At 33.0% G+C, this 26512-nt stretch overlaps 1 non-coding gene across 1 annotated transcript; it reads right to left on the reverse strand.

The window, feature by feature from the left end:
* Positions 1–18494: 18494 nt before the first annotated feature.
* LOC113175404 (U6 spliceosomal RNA) lies at positions 18495–18604 on the reverse strand. Its single transcript, XR_003299960.1, has one exon. It is a non-coding gene; the product is annotated as a U6 spliceosomal RNA (small nuclear RNA).
* Positions 18605–26512: the final 7908 nt, after the last annotated feature.

Here is a 26512-nt window from a genome sequence, read left to right on the forward strand (position 1 = left end):
ATAGTACCCTCAAAGGACAGACAGCAGGTCAAACAAGGTGACCAAGTGCAGTGGCCAGGCAGAGGGGGAAGAACTATGGACAAGAGATAGTATTGGTTCTCCTGAGAGGAGATGGCCAAGAAAAAGCTGGCATATGAGCAGGTTTAGGTTGCATCATTTAAGTAATTTGGCATTCACTTGATAATAGAAGTGGTCTCTAGTTGTCTGACATTGAGTCTTGTTGTACCAGAGAGAGACCAACAAAAGGAGGTATTGGGTATCATTCAGAATTAGTTGGTTGTCAAGGGCAAGCTCTCAGGAAAGATGTTTACTATCTCTAAGAACTAAGTAAGCCTGGAAGGAATAGTCCCTCTAATTTCATCTAAGTCTCAGATGTCACAGCATCAAGAAGGCACACAACAGACTGGGCACAGTGGCATATGCTTGTAATCCCTGTAGCTCAGGAGGCTGAGGTGCAAGAATCATGAGTTCAAAGCAGGCCTCGGAGATGACAAGGGGCTAAACAACTCAGTGAGACCCTGTCTATAAATAAAATACAAAATATGGGGATGAGGATGTGGTTCAGTTGGTTAAGCACCACTGTACAAAAAAAAAAAAAAGAGGCACACAACAAGAGAAAGTATAATTATGTAAAATGAACTAAATTCAGGGATGTTAATCTGATGTTTTGGGGAGAGTTTATTTATTGAGAAGAAAATAAATTCTATGACAGAATTCCCACTGAACATCAACATATATTAAGAGGATAGAGAAAGACCCAGAAAAAGAGACAAAGAGATAGTCACAGAGGTTAAAGGAGAGCCAGCTTAACTAAATTGTGTAGTAGTCCTTATAAATACTGGGGAAATTGTCAGTTTATTGTCTATCCATTGTGGATATGAAGTTAAGTATATGTTTCTGATCATTGCAACTTCAAAAGTGAAGACACTATTAGGACTAGAGGGAGAGAGAAAGAGTAAAAAGGTAGTTTTTATTCATTTTCTCTGTGCTTTAGAAAATAACTTTGGATTTCATAGAGGTCAGTACAATTAGTTGAACATTTCATGACTTCAGAATTTAAGGAATCTTTGACATTTACAAGTTAGGATATATACAGATTTCTATTTATTTTCTCATTTTTGTCTTCATATCATCTGAAGAAATAGATAAGCTTTAAATAAACACACCTTTACAACTTAAAGACTTAACTTAAAAGTCTAACAAAAACAATTGAAAAATGCCATCATTGGACTTTCTTTAATTTAATAACATGAAATACTTGAAAGGAGACCATATTATTTTTAATGACTCTAAAAATAATATTTTAAAACAATTTTCTATTTACATACAGGGTCAAGGCATGGGAAGCATTTTTTTTTTTTATCAAAGGTGTCTCTGTTTTTGAACATATTCGAGAGATAGTTGAATTTTTATTTGTCATTGAATTTCAAATTGATAGTTCAAATTGTGATATGACATTTGAACATCAAATAATTACTAAGAAAAACAAGGAAGTTAAATTGAATATTTTATGGCTATGATATAATCAAAACAACAAATATTTATTCCTCAATTTCCAAATAAAATATTTTAAAGAACATTCAATCTATACCCGTACTAAAACAGTAATCATAACTCAAGCTAAAAGTTCCAGGACTTTCTATTGAACATATTTTATAGGGGAATAGTTACAATTCTCCCTGACTCCATTCAAGAAGAGAAGAAAGGAAATTCCAAAAATAAGAGATATTTTATAATTAAAAAGAGTAAGTCTGGCACAACCAGGGATGACAACTCTCAATTCCTCTTAGATCACCTAAACCACGAAGTAATAGCTTCAAGAAGATGTCAAAGGTATACAGTATTTTAAAATAAAATATATCTACTAAGTAATATACGTGAGATCTATCCTCAAAGGATGTCTTTGTATGGTTGTTATGTTTAATTGCATAGGCTGTCATACTATACAGACAATCTCACACTGCCTGTCACATGAGAGCCTACTGGAGTGCTATGCTAGTCATTGTCAACCAAGGACTGAAGCTGATGAAAGTGTCATCTCATTTATTGCTGAGTAAAATTCCAATGTGTACATATGCCACATTTTTTTATGCATTCACCCACTGAAGGGAATCTAGGTTGGCTACGAATTTTAGCTATTGTGAATTGTGCTGCTATAAACATTGATGTGGCTGTGTCCCTGTAATATGCTGTTTTTAAGTCCTTTGGGTATAGACCGAGGAGAAGGATAAAAAGAGAATAAAACTGTGGCATTTGCAGGTAAATGGATGGCGTTGGAGAAGATAAACGCTAACTGAAGTCAGCCAATCCCCAAAAAACAAATGCCAAATGTTTCTTCTGATATAAGGAGGCTGACTCAAATTGGGTAGGGAGGGGGAACATGGGAGAAATAGATGAATTCTAGATAGGGCAGAGGGGAGGAAGGGAAAGGGAGGGGGCAGAGTGTTAGCAAGGATGGTGGAATGTGATAGACATCATTATCCAAAGTACATGTATAAAGTTACAAATTGGTCTTAACATATTTTATATACAACCAGAGATATGAAAAATTGTGTTATATGTGTAATAAGAATTATAATGCATTCTGCTGTCATTATTTTTTTTAAATCAATAAAAAAAGAAAGTGTCATCTCAGTACATATTTCCATGAATGATGGCAAATCATGCACTAACATGTCATTTCCACTTAACATTTTATTGGATACAACTTGTCATATGGCCACATTCTCTTTCTGTAAGACATATAAAATTCTATGTGCCTAGAAGTTTGAAAACTAAAAATATTTGGTGAACAAAATAATGACCCTTTTGGTCCACTTTTCTTGTCAGCAAATATTCCACTCCTACAGAAAAATGCATTTACCTATTCACCAAAGGAGCCAATCCCCCAAGTCTTACCCAGTAGTTACTTTACTTTCACATAAGTTATGATGCAGTAGTAAAGTGCTCCACTTTATTGATCTAAAATAGCAAAGCTTTATTGCAGGATTGATGGGGCTCTGCTCCAAGTTGCACTGAGGCTTGGACCTAAGCTCATGCCAGAGCCATCATCTCAAAGGTTGATACTCATAATGGAAAAGTGTGTTCTAAACACTCAAGCCATATCACACTTTTCTTTTCACAGCAAAGAAAAGTGATTCCCCTATTTTCCAAGTACCAAGACATCTCTAAAGTAGATAGTAGGAGTACTAGTAAGTTTTTAGAAGCAGGTGCTCCTTTGGGGAGAATGTGAAATATTAAGGGCTGTGTAGACACTGGAAGTGATGCAATGGCATTCCAAAATTGAAGGCAGAGAAGAAGAATGTTGGCTGTCCTAGAAGGCATCAAGGTCCCAGATAACAAACCTAATAAATACACATTCGTTACACTAGTCAGAGATCCTTCAGTGTGACCTCAGGGATAAGGCGGCATCACTCCGCACACACTGTGTTAGTCTGTCTTCTGCTACTATAATAGAACACCTGAGACTGGGTGTTGTTAGTTAATTTTTCATCACTCTAACAAAATAACTGATGGAATAAATTTGTAAAATAATGTGTTCATTTGGCTCACAGTTTTGGAGATTCCAGTCCATCATATGAACTGCCAAACGGTAATGACAGAGAAAAAATGGCAGAGCAAAACTACTCAACTCATCAGTCAGGAAGCACCAAAAACACAACAAAAAAAAAAAAAAAAGAAGAAGAGAAGGGGGTCTTGCATTCTCACATTAACTTTCAAGGGCACACCTGATGGCCTAGTGGCCTTCCCACTAGGCCTCAATTTCTAAAGGTTTCATCATCTTCCAATAGTGCCACACTATTGGGAGATGATGTGTATTAAAGGACTAAGTCTTTAACACACGCACCTTTGAGGGGACACATATGCAAAACATAGCATTGGGTATTTTAGCAATAACAAATTCATTGAGGTCATAATTCTGGGTGCTGGGAAGTACAAGAGCATGACACTGGGATTTTATAAGGGCTTAATTGCTACATCATACCATGGTGGACAGCAGAAGGATGGAGGGTACAATGTGTGCAAGAAAGAGAGCACTGGACTCACTTTTATAACAAATCCATAATTATAGTAACAAACCTGTTGTCATGATAATCACATTAATTCATTCATGAGTGCAAAACCCTCATAAGCTAATGATGTAGCATGAGGCCCCACCTCTCAACACTGTACCATTGGAGATTAAGTTTCCAACAGTGAACTTTGAGAGACACATTCACACCATAGCACACACTCACCAGGGCCAGAAGCCTCATGGGACTGCAAATGTCCAGCCTCTCCCACCCTGGCTCCACTCACTCAAATTTTCTGGTTCATGTAACACCTACTTCTTTGCATTTCCTACAAACAGGTTTTAATTGCTATCCGAACTACTTGAGTTTAATTACTATATGCTAGATATATATTTAGTCTTTTTTATGCATTGGAGGATCTACAGAGTGGATATAAACATGAAGTTTCACAAAATAACTATGAAACTAAAGACAGTTAAGATCTGAATGAGGTATCTTCAAATTTTCTCAACAATGTGGCATCTATTCTTTTATCTTTACTGGATGGTGCCTTTTTTATGTCTGGACAAATTTCCTGTATTTCAATAAGCTATTCTCTACTCTCTTTAAAGTCAGGAAGTTACATGAAGTAGTTGTCAAATCATATTCTTTGACAAATAGTTGCTGGTTTGGGAAAAGAAAGTAATGATCTGAGAATTATCAATTTCCTCAGAATGTTTAGAATGCTCTGGTCTACGAAGAAACTTTCAAAGGCTGCCTGATCATTGTCACTTACCTGGTATTCCTAGGAATGCCAACCTAGGAGGCAAACACAGCAATGATTTTTTTTAACTCCAGGGATGGTATCCATTTACCCACTTAACAGTTAAATTCATAGTAGCAAGGTCACTGAAATCCATGTTCATATATCATAGGTTAGGCTACATGTCCAAATGTGACTGTGATTTTGAGAATCTCAAGATGTATATAGGCACATGAACCATTATGATGATAGAGGAGGAAAGCATATATATATATATATATATATATATATATATATATATATATATATTAAAAATGAGGTTTCATTTGAACTAAAAGAGATAGTTTACATGATGTTAGGAAAAAGGTTATGCCAGGATACAGACACATGGTGACAGATGATCTTTGCCAGAGTTGGCATATATCACATGCTCGATAAAGTTGTTCAGAAATTAGTAAGACTCATTGGTATCTGCATTAACCTTACTATTCCAGAGATCAGAAAACGGCTGGCAACTAAGAGAGAGCCTTTCTATTGCTTTCTATTGTTATTCATTATGTTAGGATTTTTCTTGAGTTATAAGGGCTTTTGTCTTCAATATTTTTACCTATTACTAAACAAACAGCAGTCTCAAAATACATTATTTTTAGAGTTACAAAATTAAACCATGGCTTCTTTCATACCAGCAAATGTCCTTTACACTGCTGGTCATGGGAATTTACAGGAGACCACACTTTTTAATATATAAGCAACTTTAGTTAACATACCCCTAAAGGATGTTAAATTCACCCTGTGTAGCTGCTGCATTGAAAAAAAAAACCCACAATCACAGTGAGACTAATTCACAGAGGTTTTACAGTGACTTTTTGGAAATTAAATTAAAAAGTAGATTTCGATTACATTTTGTGACTTTCAAGCTTTAAAGATCTTATCAAGAATTAACTTAGGCTAACTTTCTCCATTTTCTCCCCCTTAGGGAGCATACATTGAAGTAGTTCTTTCCTTTAGTGGTTGGATAAAAATATCTTAATTTAGGTGTTTTAAGGGGTGATAAAACTGACCCTGTATGTTATAGACCAATCAACTTCATTAATGCTGCAGTTAAATTGCACATGAGAATTTTATTGCACTAGTTGGAAATGATGAAAAAAAATGTAAAAGGACAGATCTAATACGCTAATGGTAGTTAGGTAATTTTCCAAATATCCCAAAGCAAAGCAATTTTTCTTATTGAAAATTGATCTGTTCTTCACTGATATTTCAGTATATTTATTCAAATTGGGATGATATACAAAATGTAATTTGTGTAATTCACAGACAGTATCCTTTGGGGTCCGTGCCTGGACTACATTGCAGTACCCTCTCTTTGCATTCAGGATTTTACCTGATATTAGGACAAAATATTAAAAATTTACAGCTTTAAATTTTGGGGGTATCTACTGAGGTGTGGAATAGCTGGGTCATATGGTGTTTCCATTACTTCTTTTTTGAGGAATCTCCATACTGCTTTCCAGAGTGGTTGTACTAATTTGAATTCTTACCAACAATATATGAATATACATTTTTCCCTACATCGCCATCAATTATTCATATTCTTGATAATTCCCTTTCTGTCTGAAGTGGCAGAAAGATCAGTAGAGAGAGAGGAAAGCAGGAGGAGAGAGGAAGGGGCAGTGGGAAAGTGCTGGGGACTGAATTAGAGCAATATATATCCTATGTTTTTGTGATTATGTAAAAATACGTGTATTTATATATGACTAAAAAGAATCAATAAAAAATAAATAATTAAGAGAGAAAGGATTCACAGCTTAATAAAAAATAAAGTATTTGAGAGGGATCCAAAAAGCTCTCTTTTCACTTTATATATGTGTGCCTAATTTACTTAGACAAATATATTTAAATGCATATTTATATACCCGACCATAAATATTTGTCTGTGTATGAATGACTATACATGTAGGGCAAACTAAATATCATGAGTGATTGTATCTAGTATCATTTTAATTCCTCTGCATATATTCACTCCTTCAGTCCTCAAAAGAAAGAAGCCTCTATGAGCATGAAGTCCTACATGAAAAAGTCGCATGAGAATACATAAGAACATGAACACAAGCCACAGAGACTCAACCAGGGGTGTATACTTTCCAGAGAGTTTATAATGGCTCAGAACCCACTGTGCACTTGCTGAGTCACCTCAAGGATTAAGACTCAGCAGTTTTACTTTTAACAATTTCTCAGATAGTGCTAGTACTCACCAAAATTTATGAATCACTGTCTTGTACAGAAATTGTCTTATTTATTTCATATTATTTTTTCAATAGCGATTCTAAAAATGGTAGTTATGTGTTTCAGCATCATTGCATTCTGTGCTCCAATTCAGTCCTTTCCGACAGTTTGTAACAGTACTCAGATTCACTCCAAACACAGTAATCATGTCTTAAAGAGTTATTGCTTCATACTATAGAAAGTTTTTATCACTGATAATATATTCCCACTATTGAAGAACTTCCTTTTTGACCTTTACAGATTTTTAATTGCATTCTTGTATAATGACCTTCTTTCCTCTTTAGTAGCAATCTGCATTGTGTAATACTTTATCTTTTAATTCAATATTCTTTATTGCTTTTAAAATTTTCTAGTCATAGAGGCCAATTAACAGGCCCCTGAGTCCCAGATGGGAACTTTCCCCATCAAGAGATTATGCTCTCAGTCACTCACTGCTAATATTTTCTCTAAGGACACTGCAGCTTCATCACTAGCTTGTGATCACTCATCTTTGCCTAGCACTATGGTCTTTATAGAGACTGGCACATCTTTTTGTCTGAAAAGATTTCCAGATTTACCTGTTCATAAGCATTACTTCATTCCTTTCTGTCAGGCTGTATCATACAGAAGAAAATAGATCTTTGTTATCTCCAGTACGGTGTTCCCTCCTCCAGCTGGTCAAAGCTCTCAGTGGCGTTCTGACACTTGGATGAAAACCTCTGATCTAAGAGATGCTCTATCTTGCACATCCCAAGGATCCCTGAGCTCTCTTTGCTCAGCATGATGGGAGGGTAGTTTATCTGCCTTTTCAGATTTGGGAGAGAATGAGCAGCATCCAGGCAGGTTCACTCCTGGGAAATACAAACAGACATTTTCTCTATGATCTTTTTGGTTTCATTTTCAGATTTATTTTTATAGACAGCTTCATCATAGCATCTTTGGAAATAACTTTTAACAGTGAGATGCAAAAAACAAAAGATGTTTATCATATTTATATTGCGAGGTATAGAGTTTTAGAAGCTGATATTATAAAATATCAAGAATTGGATCCCACCTTTAATTTTTCATTTCCTTGATGCCATAATATTAAATGGAGTAAAATGCACATACAACTATTAGTATAATGTATAAATCTGAAGAAGCCCTATGAAGGTCATTCAAGGTTATTGTAATTTATAAATTGAAATCCTATATATCACATGTTTGCAGTCATCCTTAAATGGAGATTTGGTTAATTTATTACATAGCATATCACAGAATGGAAGAATTGAGATGGACATTCAGGAAAATCCATCCCAGTACCTTTATTTAAAGATGAATAAATGAAGTCTAAAGAAATTATATTATATACCCAAATGCTTTAGTTTAGATTTTGATGTAAGACAGATGAGACTGGAAACCCAAGGGATTGTAAAGGAAGCAGGTTTATTTAAGCTGCAGTGGTCCAGAGGGACGAATGTCTAAAAATCTCTAGATCCTGGGTCTGGAAATCCTTTTAGATTTACACCCAGTGAGGTGGTTAGAAGACAGTGGGTGGGTATATAACAGTTATTCTTTGTCCCATATTTTTAGGCTAGATAGAGGTTTCACAAGTTTTTACCAAGAAAACAGAGACAGTATCTTCTGCACAACAACAACTTGATTGCAGACCTAGCTTTTACAAAAAAGAGGAAGCTCAAACCACAATGAGAGCTCTCTGAAAAAAAAATGCTGCTAACATTCTTTGTAAAATCTAGTTGTGGAGAAGCTTAATTATGGTGAGGGTCCTTGGAGAAGCTTAATTATGGTAAGGATCTTTTGGGGGACTACTTCAATATGAGGTGTCCCCAAAAGCTCACAGATGGGAAAATGTAAGAATGTTCAGAGGTGAAATAATTAGATTAGGGGAGGTATAAATTAATGAGTGAATGAGTTCACTGATAGGGATTAACTGGACAGTAACTGTGGGCAGGTTATGGTGTGACCAGAGAAGGTAGGTCACTGAGGGGGAGCCTTTTGGGTTTAAATTTTGTCTCTGGTCACTTAAGCTCCCTCTCTGCTTCCTTATTGCCGTATTCTGAGCTGCTTTCTGCCATGATGTTCTGTGTCACTTGGGCTCAGAGCAATGGAGTTGGCCAACCATGGATTTTACCTCTGAAACTGTCAGCCAAAATAAATGTTTCCTCCTTCAAGTTGTTTTTGTCTGATCTTTTGATCACAGAAATGAAAAGCTAACTAAAACACCAAGGTCACAGACACAGTTTAATTACTATTTCCATAGATATGATAAATCTCTATTTGTAAGTAGCACTCATTTCCTCACAGACAGAATGTATAAAAAAAGCACTTTGTAATTCATAAATTAGAGAACATAGGGGCAATATGTAAAAAATGAAAATTGTTGCTAGAGAAGATTCAGGATATTTTCAAAGTCATCACTGGTGTTCTATAGTTTCATTTAAAAATGTGAATTTAGAAGTTGTTATTTAAATATATCTATATAGATGTTTAAGTGGACAACTTTTCTGTGTAAGAGTTATCATTTTTTTTTGCGTAGATTTTGTTATACTGCATTTTGTTGTTGTTCTTGACATTACAGGGTCACAGGGGGAATCTGATAGCTGTTGACAGAATTTCTGAGAAGCACTTACCTTCTCAGTAGGGTAAGGGCAGCTGGTCATGGAACCTAAAGTTAAGATTTACAACACTGGTGCTAAGAAGAATGTGAGACAAGGTGAGATGAGAACAGTTCAACAGAAAGTAAGACTGTTTCTAGCAATCTTTTCTTCAACAAATAAAAATATCCCTGTAAGATTATCATCTGCTTCTTCATCTTTTTAAAACAAAAACAAAACAAAATAAAATTTAAAAAAGCTTACCATATGATGTTATTGAATTCTAAATCTAAACTGTGTAAACTTCAGCAAATTATTCAAATTTTTTGTCTCACTTTACTCATGTAAGAAATAAATGAATGCCTATAAAACACCCACAACATCAACTCACATTCTATCCATCATCTCTATAAACTGCCACAATAATTATTAGTGGTAGCTCTCCTCAGAATTATGTACAGTCATAGAAATTTCCAGAAAACATTAAGTTCCCTGGCATATTAGTAAGCTTTCTGTCACTCTGACAAAAATACTGGAGGTAATCAATTTAAAAAAAGAAAAGACTTATTTTGGCCCATGGTTTCAGAGATTTCAGTCCATGGTCTATAGGTTCCTTTGCCATTGGGCCTTGACAAGGCAATGCTTCATACAAGTAGGGTATGGTGGAATGAGTTGCTCACACCATGGCAGCTAGAAAGTGAAAGAGAGAGTGGAGAAGAAGAAGGCTGGGGTTCCAATTTCCCTCTAAAAAGCATTCCCCACAATGACTGAACTTATGTCCATTAGACTCCACCTCCTAAAGGTTCTACCATCTCCCAGTAGGACCATGGGCCCATAAGTAAGTTTTAACAAATAGGCCTCTGGGGGATAATCAGGAACTTTATTAGACAAGGTTCTCTACAGGAACAGAATCATCAGGAAGTATAATTATAAAAAAGGGGACTTATTAGATTTGCTCATGTAACCAGAAGCTGGATAGTCCACAATGGCCCTCTGCAGGCTGGAGAGCCAGAAGAACTAGTAGCCACACAGTCCAGGAGGCTGGAGCCCCAGACCCATGGCTTCTGGGGAATCACTGGCAGAGTCTGCATTGGAAGAATGAAGACACAAGGGTCTGATATCTTCAGAGGATCACAGCAGCAATCAAGAACCTGTTCCAGGGCTGGGATTATGACTCAGTGTTAGAGTGCTTGCCTAGCTTTTCTGAGGAACTGGGTTCAAGTCTCAGTATCACATAAAAAAAAATAAAAAAAATAAAGATATTGCATCCATCCACAGCTAAAAATATTAAAAAACAAACAAAAAGTTCCAGAAGAATTGAGTTTACATCTGCTGCTGCTTCCTTGGTCTTCCAATTTTTATTTCATCTAAGCCATCATCCTATTATTCCGAGTTGCCCAAGCTTAGGGAGGGTCTCCATTTCAGTTGGCTATCCCACATGCCAATCATTTCTAAACACACCCTCACTAACACACCCATTATCCCCTTTTTTTTTTTATTGGTCGTTCATAACATTACATAGTTCTTAATACATCATATTACACGGTTTGATTCAAGTGGATTATGAACTCCCGCTTTTACCCCGTATACAAATTGCTGTATCACATCAGTTACCCTTCCATTGATTGACATATTGCCTTTCTAGTGTCTGATGTATTCTGCTGTCTGTCCTATTGTCTACTATCCCCCCTCCATTATCCCCTTAATCCTAGGCATCTCAATCCAATCAAGTTGACAATTCAAATTAACCATTACAGGAACCAAATTATAGAATTTGAAAAAGAAATATTGTAACTAGCTAGTGTTGGTTATTTTCTCTTATTCTGTTTCATTTGAATTCTATTCTTTTGAGAGCTTCCCTCAGCAATCTTTCTTAACTTGAATTCTCATCTCTTACCTGCATTCACATTAGTGGTAACTCTTGAGTTCCAAGACTATTTTCAATAGAGTATTTTGTAATATTAATAAATCAGGCATCAAAGAAATAAAACAGGCATGTAAGTAGACATTGGCAACAAATAGATAAAGAATACAGCTATAAGCATGTTCAGGTGAAACACACATTGAAGATCTACATGCTTGTTATCCTACATGTAATTTAGAATTTGGATCTGTGGTTCAGGCAAGAAATAAAGATAAGAGTGATAACCTTTGTTCAAATCATTATTAAAGAAGCAATATTTTAATTTATATGTCATAAAATCTCAAGAAAGAAAGCATGGACAGACACAAAACCCCACATAATAGGATTAAATAGATTTAGCAGGTAAAAATGCAGTATTATTCTCAGATGCAATGAGTATAAACCAGAAACACATGATAAAGAATCTGAGACTTCTCTTCTGGAAGATGCCTTCAGGGATTTAAGAATGAACATGACATCAGACAGTACCAACCAACCAACAAACAAAAAACAATAACAACAACAACAACAACAACAAAAACTGTAAAGTTTATAGATGGGCCAGAAATTTACAGAAAGCCAAAAGGCTAGCAATACTGAAAGGTCTGAGAAGGAAAAAAAGAAATGCAAAGTTGCAGTGTGAATTTTCACTAGAAACAGAAGAGTAGTCTCTCACCTTGTGTTATTGCCTTCAATTTATGTTTATTTATTTCTGTACTCTCTTTTCATTTTCAATCATATAGACTTCAAATTCCTTGTGTTTTCATATTACCTTAGAGAGCACATAAAACAAATAACAAAGAGTTAGAACCATGGCTTCCTCGTAGAGCATTTGTGTAGCATGTGCAAGGCCCTGGATTCGATCTCTATCACTGGAAAAACAAAACAAACAAAAACGATAGGAAAAAGAAAAGAAAAAGATAACAGAAGTCAATCCCTGAGAGACCACTACTATAAAGTTACTAAATTTTGTCTATAAAATATGTTTAAAGAGTTAAATACAAGATTGAAGATGAATTGCATGCAAAAAAATAGAAATGCAAATAATATAACTAAAATTATGTAGTAAGTCATCAGTTTCAAAGCAGCATAAACATAGCTGAAAAATAATTAGTTAATTGGAAAATATATCAGAAAACATGATCCAATAATGCAGTTTAGTGATGCAAGAAGATGAATTAAAGTGTAAGAGACAAAATAAAGTGAAAATTCTAATGAGCATTCCAGTGGAGTCCTAGGAAGAAGAGCAAGACTAAGAGATTGGATGAGATTTGGGAAATATAAGGACTGCTATACATCTAGAATGTCATAAAATCAAATATTCAAGTAGAATTTTGAACAGCTGGCTGGAAAATATAATAATAAACATAATAATTACATAATAATATATAAACTTTGTAAAATAAAGAGGAAGAAAACATTTAAGTAGAGAAGAGAAAAAATATTACTTTCAAAAGTAAAATAAATTGACTGCTATATTTTTTTCTTTTCTTTTCTTTCTTTTTTTTTTTTTTTTTTTTTTTTTGCACCAGGAATTGAACTGAGAGGCACTCAACCACTGAGCCACATCCCCAGCCCTATTTTGTATTTTATTACAGACAGGGTCTCACTGAGTTGCTTAGTGCCCGAGGCTGGCTTTGAACTGGTGATCCTCCTGCCTCAGCCTTCCAAGCTGCTGGGACTACAGGTATGTGCAGGGTGATACCTGTATTTTGACAGATGGAATTAGAAGAAAATAGAATGATATCAATAAAAATCTTGGGGAAACTTTTCTGTCTATAATTATATTACAAGTGACAATATCCTGTAGGAATGAAATTCAAATAATGACATTTGCAGACTAAAAAAATATTGAGAGATTTCATCACATCTAACTCATAATTTTAAGAAAATATACATAATTTATTCAGAATACAGTAACATGATTACAGAAGAAAAGTTAGAGAGTTAGGAAGGAAAAATATAACAAGAACAAACTTAAGTGAAAATTGAAAGGAGTGAAAACAGATATAAAAAGAGAACACACCTCACACACTAAGAAAATGTTTACAAAGGACTCATATGCAGGGTACATGTAATACTATACTCTTATATTTCATGAAAAGATAAGTAATATAATAAACAAGTGGCCAAAAGATTTGAATAAACATTTCAACAAAACTTTCTCAGTATCATTAGTTAGTAAGGACATGGTAATTAAAATAACAGTGAGCTATATATCCACCAAAAAATCAATATTAAAAAGTCCATTCATAACACATGACAAAAGTATAAAGCAAATAAACTCTCTAAATTGTTGGTAAGAATTTAAAAGTCATAATCTCTTTTGCATTTTCTTCAAAGTATCACAACACATTAAGTAATATAAAAGTATATAATAGTAAAAACTGGAAAATATCACACTATGATTCAGGCATTGCAATCCAAACAATGTAAGAGAAGTGAAGAAGATATATGTTGACCTAAAACATATTCATAAATGTCCATAGAAGCTATACTTATATATAATAGCTAAAAGAAATAGATAATTATATAACTGTAAAAATGAATCCTAAATTCATGTGACAATGTAAACTAATATCAAGGTAATTAAGCTGAGCAAAATAAATAACATGAAAATAATACATAATTTATGATTTCATGTACTACAATTCTAGAATTGTTGACTATTTTGACAAAAAAAAAATGCTCACTAGTTGTTGGTGACTAGAGCCCATGATTATAATAAGGGTGGACTTTATAGCTGGGTCGAGAAATTTAAGGAATGATCACTATGTTCTTTATCTTGATTATTATGATTCATACATATGTAAAAACTCTCTAAACTTTAAACCTTAAAAATGTTCATTTTACTACAGGCCAATTATACCTCAAAAATCCTGTTTAAAAAGGAAAAAAAAATAAACAAACAAACAAATGGACTAAATCTTGCTATTTAAAGACAAAATATCCAGACTAGATTAAAAACAACAACAACAAAAAGCCATATAGTATTTAAAGAAATATAATGAAAGAATAAAAAAGCCTACATGTATAAATAAAATAATTTTTAAAAAGTGCTGCCAAATAAATCCAAATAAAGTAGAAGACAACAAATAAAACAGGAGGAACTAGAAATCCATTTCAAATTATTAATTCTAGGGAAGAAGAGTTGATGTAACATTTAAATGACAGAAAACATACTTCAGTACATTAATGGAATATAATATGATCATTTGAATTATACAAATCAACATTTAATAAAAAATTCTTTGGAAATAGCAATAAAATTCACAAATCTTTAAGTATATTGCTCTAGAAAAAGAGAGAAGATGCAAATGTACAAAACAAAAATAAATGATATCACCAGTGAATCTATAAAAATTAAAAGAATTATAGAATAAAATATTAAATAATCTCATTATTACAAATTGAAAACATAAAATAAAGCAGATATTTATGAACACAACTTATCAAAACTATTCCAAATAGAAATGGAGACTATAAATGGATCTGTATCAAGTAAAAATATTTAATTATTAACTAAAATTATTCCCCAAAGAATTGTCACATGATTTCACCAGTAATTATTAGCAAATATTTAGTTCAAGAAGTGATTACCAACAATCTTCAGACATTCTGTCAAAAAAATAAAGAAGGAAAGTCAGGCATAGTAGCACATATGCATATTTCCAGCTACTCAGGAGGCTGGAGTAGGAGGATTGTTTGTGCCCAGGAGTTTGAGACTAGGTTAGACAATATAGCAAGACCTTTACTCAGAAATAAATAAATAATAAATAGACAAGGAATGCAGGAACACTTTTCAACTCATTCTGTAAAGCTGATATTGCCCTGTTACTAAAACTAAGCAGAAGACATCAAAAAACACACAAATTATAGAGCTCCAACCTACATGAATGTACATGCAAAATACTTACAGATTGTCAACAGATAAAATCCAATATTTTAATCAAATAAATATAAACCATTTACAAATGCAGCATTTATTTCAGATATAAACAACATTTAATGAAATACACTATAATAATACAATAAAGAATGAATGCAACCTTATCATCTCAATGGATGAAGAAAAGAATTTTATAAAATGAGATTTCATTCAACTCTCAGTGAACTAGCAATAGAGAGAAAATTTCTCAGTCTCAGAACACTGTAAACACATTCTGAGGGATGTGAATGTATCAATGATTTCCCCTTAGAACAAGATGAGGATGTTCTCTTTCATCAAAAACAAAAACAAAACAAAACAAAACAATGATGATAAATTGATTTTATTAATAAATGCCAAAATTTTGAATTTTAAATGTATCAAATCTCTTGTATTCATGCCATATATTGCCGTAGTCAGGCTGGGCACAAAATCACGAGCCACTCAAGCAGGAACAAACTTTATTTCCAAAACTCCCAGGAATGCCACACAAGGCCTTCTCCTGGGACACACAACACCAACCGGAAGTCCCTCCTCCTGAAATCCCTCCTACTGCACTTCCCCAACCAATGGGAACTCTCCGGGAGTCCCCTTGAGAGCTCCAAAGTAGCAGGCGGAGGCGGACAGCAGAGGTCTAATATCCAGTTGAATGCACATCTTAACATAATCATTATCATCTCAATGGCTTGCTGGTGTCACCTTTCAACCAAAAACGCCATGCTTCATTCCTACTGGGCTATGGCTCTTAGCAATATATACAGACATGTACATAAAATTATTAGAACTCAACGTTCAGTAGTCTCAGAAAATAATACCATACAGATAACAATCAGTTATCCTAACAATGACAGACAATGACATTAAGAAAACAAATTCAGTCAAACTAACATTCAAAAAGTCAAAATATGTATAAATAAATTTTTATGATAAATGTAAAATATACAGTAAAAGGGGCAAACATGATTTAGAGAAACCAAATGTAGATGCATTACATGTTTATGGGTTGGATAACATATTTTTCCCCAAATTAATTGTAAGTCAATGTAATCACAATAACAAATATTCTAAATGCTACTCTATTTTTGCTAACAATTGGAAAACTGATCCAAAATTGTACTTGAAAATGCAAAGGACCCAAAATTGCCCAGTTAATTTTGGAAAAGATGAAAAAAATTTGGGACTTGAACTATTCAACTTCAAAATTTACTCAAAACTGAGGGTTGATTTTGACACATGAATAAGCATAAATATCCATGAGAAAGGGTTCAAAGTCCAGAAATAAAGCCTCATTTTTGTGGTGATCTTTTAGAGCAGGAAAAAAATGCACTAATTCAAACATAGAATATTGACCTAAATGTAAAAGCCAAAGGTCTAAAACTCTTGGTAAAACATAGAAGAAAACCATGATGGCATTGAGAGGGGCAAATGTTTTCCACTATAACAACGAAAGCCTGACTCATAAAGGAACAAATTGATGAAACTGACTTCATTCAAATTAAGAACTCTGTGCTCTAAACACACTAATAGGAGGGAAAAATGACAGAAACTGTGAGAATAAAGTTGCATATTATATACATGATTAAAGACTGTGGTCATGAACACACTAAGAACTCATAATTCAATAACAAGACATCTTTAATATATACATAAAATACTGAAATCAGCATCTCACTAAAGAAGGTGTATAAATGGCTAATGCAATATATGGAAACAAAATGTTCAGTATCATGAGTCATCAGGGAAATGTAAGCAGAAATCACAATAAGACATCCACCACTATACACACACTACATACACAATACAATTATAAAAGACAGACAACAATGAATATTGAAAATAAGAAGAAAATGGAAACTTCCTCTTTGCTGGTGGGAATGTAAAATGATAGTCACTTTAGAAAACAGTTTGTAAATTTTTTGTAAACTTAACCATAAATTTTATATATTACTCAGCCATCCTACAATGGAAATCTTCCAAAAAGAAGTGAAAACAAATGTTTACACAAACATGGGTAGCAAATCAAATATTTTTAGCAATGTTATTCATAATAGTGAAAATAATTCACATATCCAACAGCTGGTAGTCTTAACATGTGATATTTCCATGATATATCCATATCTTCTTCATTGGTTAAAAGGAAGTACTGATACCTGCTTTGGTATGGGTAAAACTCGTATGCTGTATGTTAAGTAAAAGAGTCAGACAAGGATTATATGTTATATGATTCCATTTACATACATAAATGTATACAGAGATAAATAATTAGTGATTGTCTGTAACTAAGGTAGGTATGACAATTATCTAAGAATAAACCTAAAGAAAATTTGGGAGTGATGAAAATTTTCTGAAACTGTATTTAGTGAGATTTATACAAGTTTATAAATGTACTCAAAATAATTGAATCATGCATCTATAGTCCATGAATTTTATGATTTATATTTTTCATAATAAGGTTATTTTCAATAATATAAAATAAATAAATATAAATATTTAAATGTCAAGTATATATATTGGAGGAAAAATAGTTGCCACATAATAATCAAAATAAAAAACCCCTTCTATTTAATATATTTTATTTTATACACAAAAATTACAATCAATAAATGAAGATAAAATATAAAATTATATAATAGACTAAAATAAGTATTTGACAATAAAATAAAATAAGTATTTGACAATAAATGATATCTAGTTGCCCAATAACGATAAGAAAGAAAACCCCTAATCTCCTTACTGATCAGAGAAATGAAGATAGAAACCACATTAATATACTATTATACTCACACAAGAATGGTTAAAAGTTTGGAAAAAAAAATCTCATTGTTGTTGATATTTATATGCCTTTGGAACTTTCATATATTTTTGGTATATCCACTTTGAAGACTGATAGATTGTGATTTTTAAAAATATTTTTATTAAATATTTGTTGATAGATCTTTATTGTATTTACTTATTTATATGTGGTACTAAGAACTGAACTCAGTGCCTCACACATGCTAGGCAAGTGCTGTACCACTGTGACACAACCCCAGCCTAGATTGTGATTTTTTCAAGTATGGAATGCTTCATAAATTTGAAGGCCATCCTTGTGCAGAGAGGATGCTAATCTTCTTATCAGTCCAATTTTAGTATGCACGTGCTGTCAATGGATGACCAGGTGGACAGATCTTACAATATGGAACATACTTGAGATGTTTAACAAGAGAAGTGAACAAGTTTTATATGAGGAGCTTCATTAATAACAATCAAAATCTGGTTGTAAATCAGATGCTTATCCACATTATAATAGATAAGTCATGGCATCTATAGTCAGGAGACTGTAAGAACAAGCATAAATAATTTACAGGTGTATAACAAATAAGGTCAAATCATAGAAGAAGGATGTTGAGTAAAAGAAGATAGGAATAAAAAAAAAGTTGTGTGATTCTACTCCAAAAGTTTAAAAAAAAATAGAATAGTATACTTTAGATCTCAAAAATGATAGTTACTATAGCATAATTATACAGAGATCAAGTAGATGGTTAATAAAGATTGGAATAAGATGGGAAAGGGAATCCATTGTCAAAGATTTAAGGGGGCTTCTGACAATTGGCAATGTTCTAATCTGCTTTTGGATGTTAAGTACATTGGTTATAGTTTCATGAGAAATATATATAGTTGTATATTGATTCTGACCTTCTTTTATGTTCATTGTATATGTATGTGTGTGGTGTGTGCTATTTTAAAATGATCAAGAATAAAAAAAAATCAAGAATTTTGGTTAGCAAATACAGTGTGGTAGATTTTCTTTATAGAAAAAAATAATTTATTTTAGAAAAGGAAAATTATTTCTAATATGAGTTGTTCTTGAACATTTTTTTAGAAAATACCAATTATTGCTATATTCATAACTTATTAATCATTTTCTCAAAAGTCTCATGTATTTTAATATTCTTTTGGGATAATATAGAATATGAAAAAATAATAATAAACATTCTTAGACATTCATCTCCAATAATGCATTAACCTATGCTTCAATTTTTATTTTGTATATTTCTATCAGATTAGGGAGACTGGTTATTAATAAACAAAACTATAGTATTATCCAAATTTATTATTTTTGTCTTAAGTAACTTATATCCTGGCATTACCAATCAATATTTGTTATAAACCTTATAAATAGAAGTTCAACTTATTATTTCATCATACTTTTGGGAGCAATCTCATAAGTGTAGGGGTTCTGTGTTTGGGATTTAGTTCTCTGATAGGTTTATGAGTGTGGCATGCTTGGTGGCTAGGACATCTCTGTGCAAAGACAAAAAATGCTTGGCTGCTGGGAAAACTTCTGTGCAAAGACACAGAATGCCTGGCTGCTATAGCAATGTCCTTCATGGTTAGGCTCTGTGTTAGAATCTTATCAGCCTGGACCTTGATCTCCAGCACAGAGCTTCTGGAAATAAAAGAACTCTTTTGTTAGACAACCATAGTGTTTCACTGAGCCTACACTTGTCCACATAACAGTAATTTTATACAATGGACTCTCTTGAGAGCTACACAAAACTCCTAACTTTACACATTTCAACTTAGTATGTAACTGAGGGATAATCTGCAAATGTTGCTAAATCTGTAATCTGCCTAATAATACAATGAAGTATATGTACTAATGATGTTAATGACCTAAATTAAACTATTGATATAAATAAAGCTTGGCAGCTTGGCTTTTCTGCCATTCTGCCATCTTTTAATCCTGCCTCTGCATCTTGTCTCTGTGTTTCTTTTTATTTTTCTTACACGTAGGCTTAAAAATATGATTTGTGTCCCCTAGTATTTCTCCATCTCTCAACAAGACTGATCTTCACAGAATATAAACTAGTACTGGATTGCACACTCTAACACTGCCTTCTTCTTTTACTTTTTATTATCATCAATATTTGAAGTCATTCATGGATATATGTTTTTCTCTGTCTTTTCCATAAATGTTTAAGTACCAGTAAAAACCATGGGTATACAGATGATAATTGTAGCAGGCAGAGTGACAACACATAATGCCTGAGAATACTTAGTGACTTAGTAATTTAATATTAATATCCCTTCTCTGTCCATGGCTGAATTCAAAAGTTACACACACACACACACACACACACACACAAATGGAACTCACTATAATTTGTCTGGCATTAACATTGATAAATAAAGAACTTTTCTCTAACAGTTCTAAATTTTCTGGGAATCTTAGGAAACATTTTTCTCTTGGTGTGTGTCAAATATGACCTTTAATAGGAAAGTTGTTAAACCAATGGTATATAGCAATTTGATTGCAAGCAGCTGGAATTCATGCAGCCATTTTTGACAGCTTATATGTCAATACTGTAACTAGTTAGCTATATCTCTTCAGTTCATTAAAATTCTAAGTGTCTGAAGAAGAAACACATATGAAAAGAAAAGGAAGCATATTTTAGCATCAGCATATATACATTTCATATGTGGTAATAAAGACTGTTAGAAACATAATTTGTATAGCAAAAATGACATTAAATTAAATTTGGACTATAGATGCCTCCCTGTGTAACAAACTGTAACATAACTGAATATGTAAACATAGTTCAACCTAAATTGAAAGTGTATTCTTGTTAACAAGTAGCCAAATCTCTATTAAAGGACAGCCAAGCTTTCAGCCACTCACAAGCTATAAATTGACAAAGCATGTTCAAATAATGCAAACTTTGAAGGGTAACCAATCAGGCTCTTTTTTTAAGTCATTTCCCTTTTCTTACTAGAGGTATTCCCTGCCCATGTTGTGGACTCAAGCTCTCAGAAACACCCTTGGACCTGCCTGCTAGTGGCTCCTGAGTCTGTTTTTTTTTTTTTTTTTTAAATCTATGTTAAATTTAAGTTGAATAAGCTTTTTTTTTTTTTTTTTAAGAGCATAAAAAATCATTAACTATTTTTACTCCTCAATCAAACATGTTGAAACCACCCCAACTCCTGGATGTTAGAATCCAATAACTCAAGAAAAATTCCACAAGAAAAAAATTTTAAATCTCAAATAAAAAGAATTCTATATGCAGCCATCTGAGAAAAAAATTAATTCTGCTTCTTAATTTTTCTGATAATCCCATGTAACTGATTAACAACTCAGTAGAAGAGATAATTTTTTGAGATTCAATTAAAAACTTAACAAGTCAAAAAAATGAAAAATTTTAAAAATGATCAAAAACTAGATTAGATGTTTCTCTAAAGAAGAAATACCAAGAAACAATTAGAAGGTGAATAGATATTTAATATCACTAGTCATTAGAGAAACACAAGTTAAAACCAGAATGAAATACATTTTTCATACCTCTTAAGATGACCTTAATGAAAAAATAAATAAAACAGAAAATATCACATGTTGCCATGAATATGGAGAGGACGTGGCCTTTGGTGAAATGTTGATGGAAACTTAAAATGGTGCTGCCTCTGTGTAAAACAATGTAAAACAATGTGAAGATTCCTCAAAAAGTTCGAAGTAAAATTACCATATAATCCAGCAATTCAATTTTTGTGTAAATACCTAAAATAAATAAAATCAGGGATTTGAACAGACATGTGTCCCCCCATGTTCATAGCAGCATTATGCAAAATAGCCAAAAGATGGAAACAACTCAAATAATCATCAATAGATGAGTGAATATACAGAGTGTAACATAAATATACAATGGCATTTTATATTCACTCTTACAAAAAGAAGAGATACTAGTACAATATAGACATTAAGACAGAGACATTAAGCTAAATGAAATAAGCCAAACAAAAAGTGCAAATAGTATATAATTTCATTAATACAAGATACTTTTAGTAGTGAAATTTAGAGACAGAAATTAAAATATGGTTTTCAGGGTTTTGGGAGACAGCAATTGTTTAATGGCTGCAGAAGTTAGAGAAGTTGAAAATCTTTTTCTGGAGATAAATGGTGGAGATGGTAGAACAACAGGATTAACATATTAAGGAAAAATAACTGTACACTTAAAAAACAATGCAAATATAATAACAGTATAAAATTTTCTCTCAAGTAAGTTTGCTGGTTGACAAAAAATTATAGTCAATGTGTATTGTGTATACCTTCCAATTGTGGTGTCAACTGACTTCTTATATTTCTCATTCTTGAACACTGTGTATTCATCTTGTTCTATTTCTTGTTACTACATACTTTTTTATTATCTTCTTCACAGATACACAGAAGGGTTCTAGTTCCTATCCTCCTTGAATTTAATTATGGGCATTTTACTTACATTAGCTACTGGACTACGTGTGTCACTTTTAGGAGAAACATTCAATTTGCAGTTTGATTTCAAACTCTGTATTTCAAAGCTGTAGTAAATATGAATAAAAACACTGGTGTGTGTATATGGAAAACTGGAGCCATCAAACAGAAAATAGGTACTTTGAAAATCACCCAAACCTTAATGTGACTGAAGATGGAAGAAACAAACTTTGATCATTTAAATACTTTTTAACTTGACACAAAGAATTTAAACACATATATTGTCACCAAAAATTAAAACATTTGATGGGGTATATTTGAGCAAATTTGTTAGGTAATGGATGATTTCTCTATATGCCAGTGGTGGCAGTAAAAACAGATGCATATATGTTGGAGGGCCAATTTATATTATAAAATTTAGAATGCATGTATTCCTAGGTGGCTAAATTTCAACAAGACATAAAAATGAACATACAAGGATGCTTTAGCACAGCATTGTTTTAGAAATGGAAAAATAAATAAATTGGGAAAATATCAAATGTGTATTGGTCAATGACATAAAAGTATGATTCATAAGTAATATAAAATACTATGCGGCAACATAAGAAGCATGAATAGCTTGGTTTATTGTTTCAGAAATATATTCATATATTTATGATGTATTAACAATGTAATAACCTATGAGTTCCCTTTTACTGATGGAAGACCAAGTAATTCAAATCCAATTAGACCTCTGAGAAAAACTGCATAAGCCAGAAACAAGCAAATAACTGCTTTTTTGATATCATCAGAGAGGTAAAAGGAATTGAAGAATTATACAATCAAGATCCAGCAAAGAAAAGTACTAAGGCAAGTTGAGCATTTGTTTTAAAAATAATAGAAGCTGAGAATCAGCAGGATTTTGGAAGTTTTGTGAGATGTAGACATCTCACAAAACATAAGACATACCAATTCAAGGAAGACCTTGTTATTTCTATGTTATTTGAGTTGAGATAGTTAAGTTTAGTGCATACATAAGGGTTCAGAATCTAGCATTGAAACCTCATATTGGATTAAGTGGAGATGAGATTATTGACACCTCTTAGATCTCTTTTAGAAGCCAAAACAAGACCAATTATAAACTGAGAAATTGGACACCAACATAATGTTCAAATAATCTCCACAAATATTCATACACATTATCTGTGATGTTATTAAAACTGTCCAGGCACATAAGGAGTAAAAATCTGTGACCAAGTAATAACAGGAGCTATTATGCAATAGATATAGATCCTTAAAAATCTATATAATGTAGTTTTCAGATACAAATTTTAAAATAAATATGCTAACATGATAAAAATCTGTTACTCAGTAGAATACTGGAAAAATGGAAATGGAAACACTAAATTAATAATTAAGATAACTGAAATGAATCAGTAGAAAAGTTCAATAGCTGATTAGACCTACAAATAAAAATAAAATATACTGAAATAAGAAGTATAAATATTACTTTATGTTAAATGTGAAGAGAAGCAAATAAGATGTGAAATGTAAACTAAGAGACTAAAATCATAGTGGATCATAGAAAATGCTTATAGTGAAATGTGAACAGGAAAGGGGAGGATACTTCAGTGGCAGTACTTGAATATAAAATTGTTGAGGTAGTCCCAAAATTGAAAAAAAATAAAAAGAAGATTTCAAGCCAAAATAGATGATTCTTTATGAATTACAGTTAGGATCCCTCAAAACCAAAAAATAAATAAGCACATAACAACATAATAATACAGTTAAAAGTCAAAGTTTGTGAGAAATTCTTGAAAGCATTCTGAATTTAATTATGGGCATTTTACTTACACTTTTAAAGTTACTGCTTTTCAAAGACAAGTGACTTCTGAGAGGGAAGGAAAAACCAAAGAAAATGGTATGAGATCAGCATATGTGGTAAGCAATGCTAGCAAACCTAACATGCTATACCAATTTTAGGAATGAAGCTAAAATGGAAAAGAGTGATTAAAAACCCTATGCTAAAAAAAAAAAATTACTGAAGGTTTTTATTTAAGTATAAGAAAAATATCTGTGTTAAACAAATACATAAATCAATATATCTACTTGATCTCATATATAAGAATAAATTTCAGGGTAGTTGTTGATGTTGGGAAAAACAACATTTAAAACAATAGTGCATCTAAGAGATAATAAATTTAAAATTCAAACGTCATTCAGGCTGAGAAAGTTGTCTAAACACACAAGTGCTAACACAAATTTAAAAAAATACAGGAAAATTAAAAATTTTATTCAATAAAGATATTAAAATGAAAAACTACCTTCAAAGTTGGAGACATATACTCATACAAGCAAAAGGCAAATTTCTTTTTCATAATACATAATATTAATCTTCCTAAAAAACAAAGCAACGGTGGGGGGAGGGGCTGGGGTTATGGCTCAGCAGTAGAGCGCTCACCTCACATGTGCAAGGCCCTGGGTTTGATCCTCAGCACCACATAAAAATAAATAAATAAATAAATAAATATATGTTATTGTGTATGACTACAAAAATATGCAAAATAAAAACAATATGACAAAACATGAATTTCAGAAAAAAAGGTGTCTCTGGTAGGCACCTCAGAAGATGGCTTCCAATTCTCTCTCTTCCCTGTGGAATACCTTCCTTTTGAGTGTGGGTTAGATCTAGAGACTTGTTTCTGAGTTAAAAATACAGCAATATTGATTGGAAATCATTTTCAAGAGTATGTTATAAAGATACTCACTCTTACTCTCTCTAGATCTCTCTGAGGAAAGCCAGCAGGCATGTGCTGTGAATGGCTGGCCATGCTGAGAGACCCACATAATAATTGGCAGGAAGACCCAAGGGCTGCCAATAGCAATGCGGATGAGCTTGAAATTGGATCTTCTCCCAGCTCAGCCCGGACAAAATGTATGAGACCTTACAGAGACACATTAAACTGTGTTCAAATTCCTTACCCCAAAACTATGACATGACAAATGTATATTTTTAAGCCACTCAAATTTGGGCAATGTCTTCCAATAGATAATTAATACATAACTCAGTGTTCAATAAATATTTAAAAAGTAACTCAAGATAATTTTTTTATTAAGAATAACTAAACTCATTCATTTTTGTCTGGCAGCCATCAGGTAAGTCAAGATGGGTATATACAAGTACAACCAGGAGTTATAAAATGAGAAGCAGTCCTATGTGATATGCTGTCTTCTGAGGTTCCTGGGACTGGCAGTATCACCAGTTCTCTGTACTTCAGAGGACTCCCTGTCCCATTTGGCCTGATAAAGAGCACAGAACAGAGTACAAGGTTAAGCAAGGTTATGTCACATAGAGGATTCTTGACTTCGATGCAGGCCATAAATGCCTAATTCCTAAAGGTACAAACTGTGGCCAGCCTTATGTCCAGATCTCTTACCTGTTGAAGTTTACTCAGAGCCTTCATTCTGATGCCAAAGAGCTAGGTGGATGCCACAGTGTGGCTTTAAGACTCCTGGATTCTTACTGGGTTGTAGAAAGTTCCACATACAAATTCATTTAGTTATCCCTCATTGATCCATTCCAAAAGTCTATCAAAAGAAATCCTGAAACCCATGGATCACCAAACCAGTTCACATGCACAGGGAGATGTACTGGCTAACATCTGCAGGCCTCACGTGGTGGGTGCGCTTGGAAAGGATCACAAGTTCCACCATACTATTGGTGGTTCTCACCATGCAGCCAAGGAGCAATGTACACCAGTTCCACCATGACTGTTAATATAAGCAAGTTTTGTAATACTCAAACCTCATAAAGAATTTAGAACAGAGATGTGTGCTTAAAGGTATTATCTGTAAAAACTAGTCTG

This window comes from Urocitellus parryii, chromosome 3 (genome assembly GCF_045843805.1).
Source record: "Urocitellus parryii isolate mUroPar1 chromosome 3, mUroPar1.hap1, whole genome shotgun sequence".
In the NCBI taxonomy this organism is placed as follows: Eukaryota; Metazoa; Chordata; class Mammalia; order Rodentia; family Sciuridae; genus Urocitellus; species Urocitellus parryii.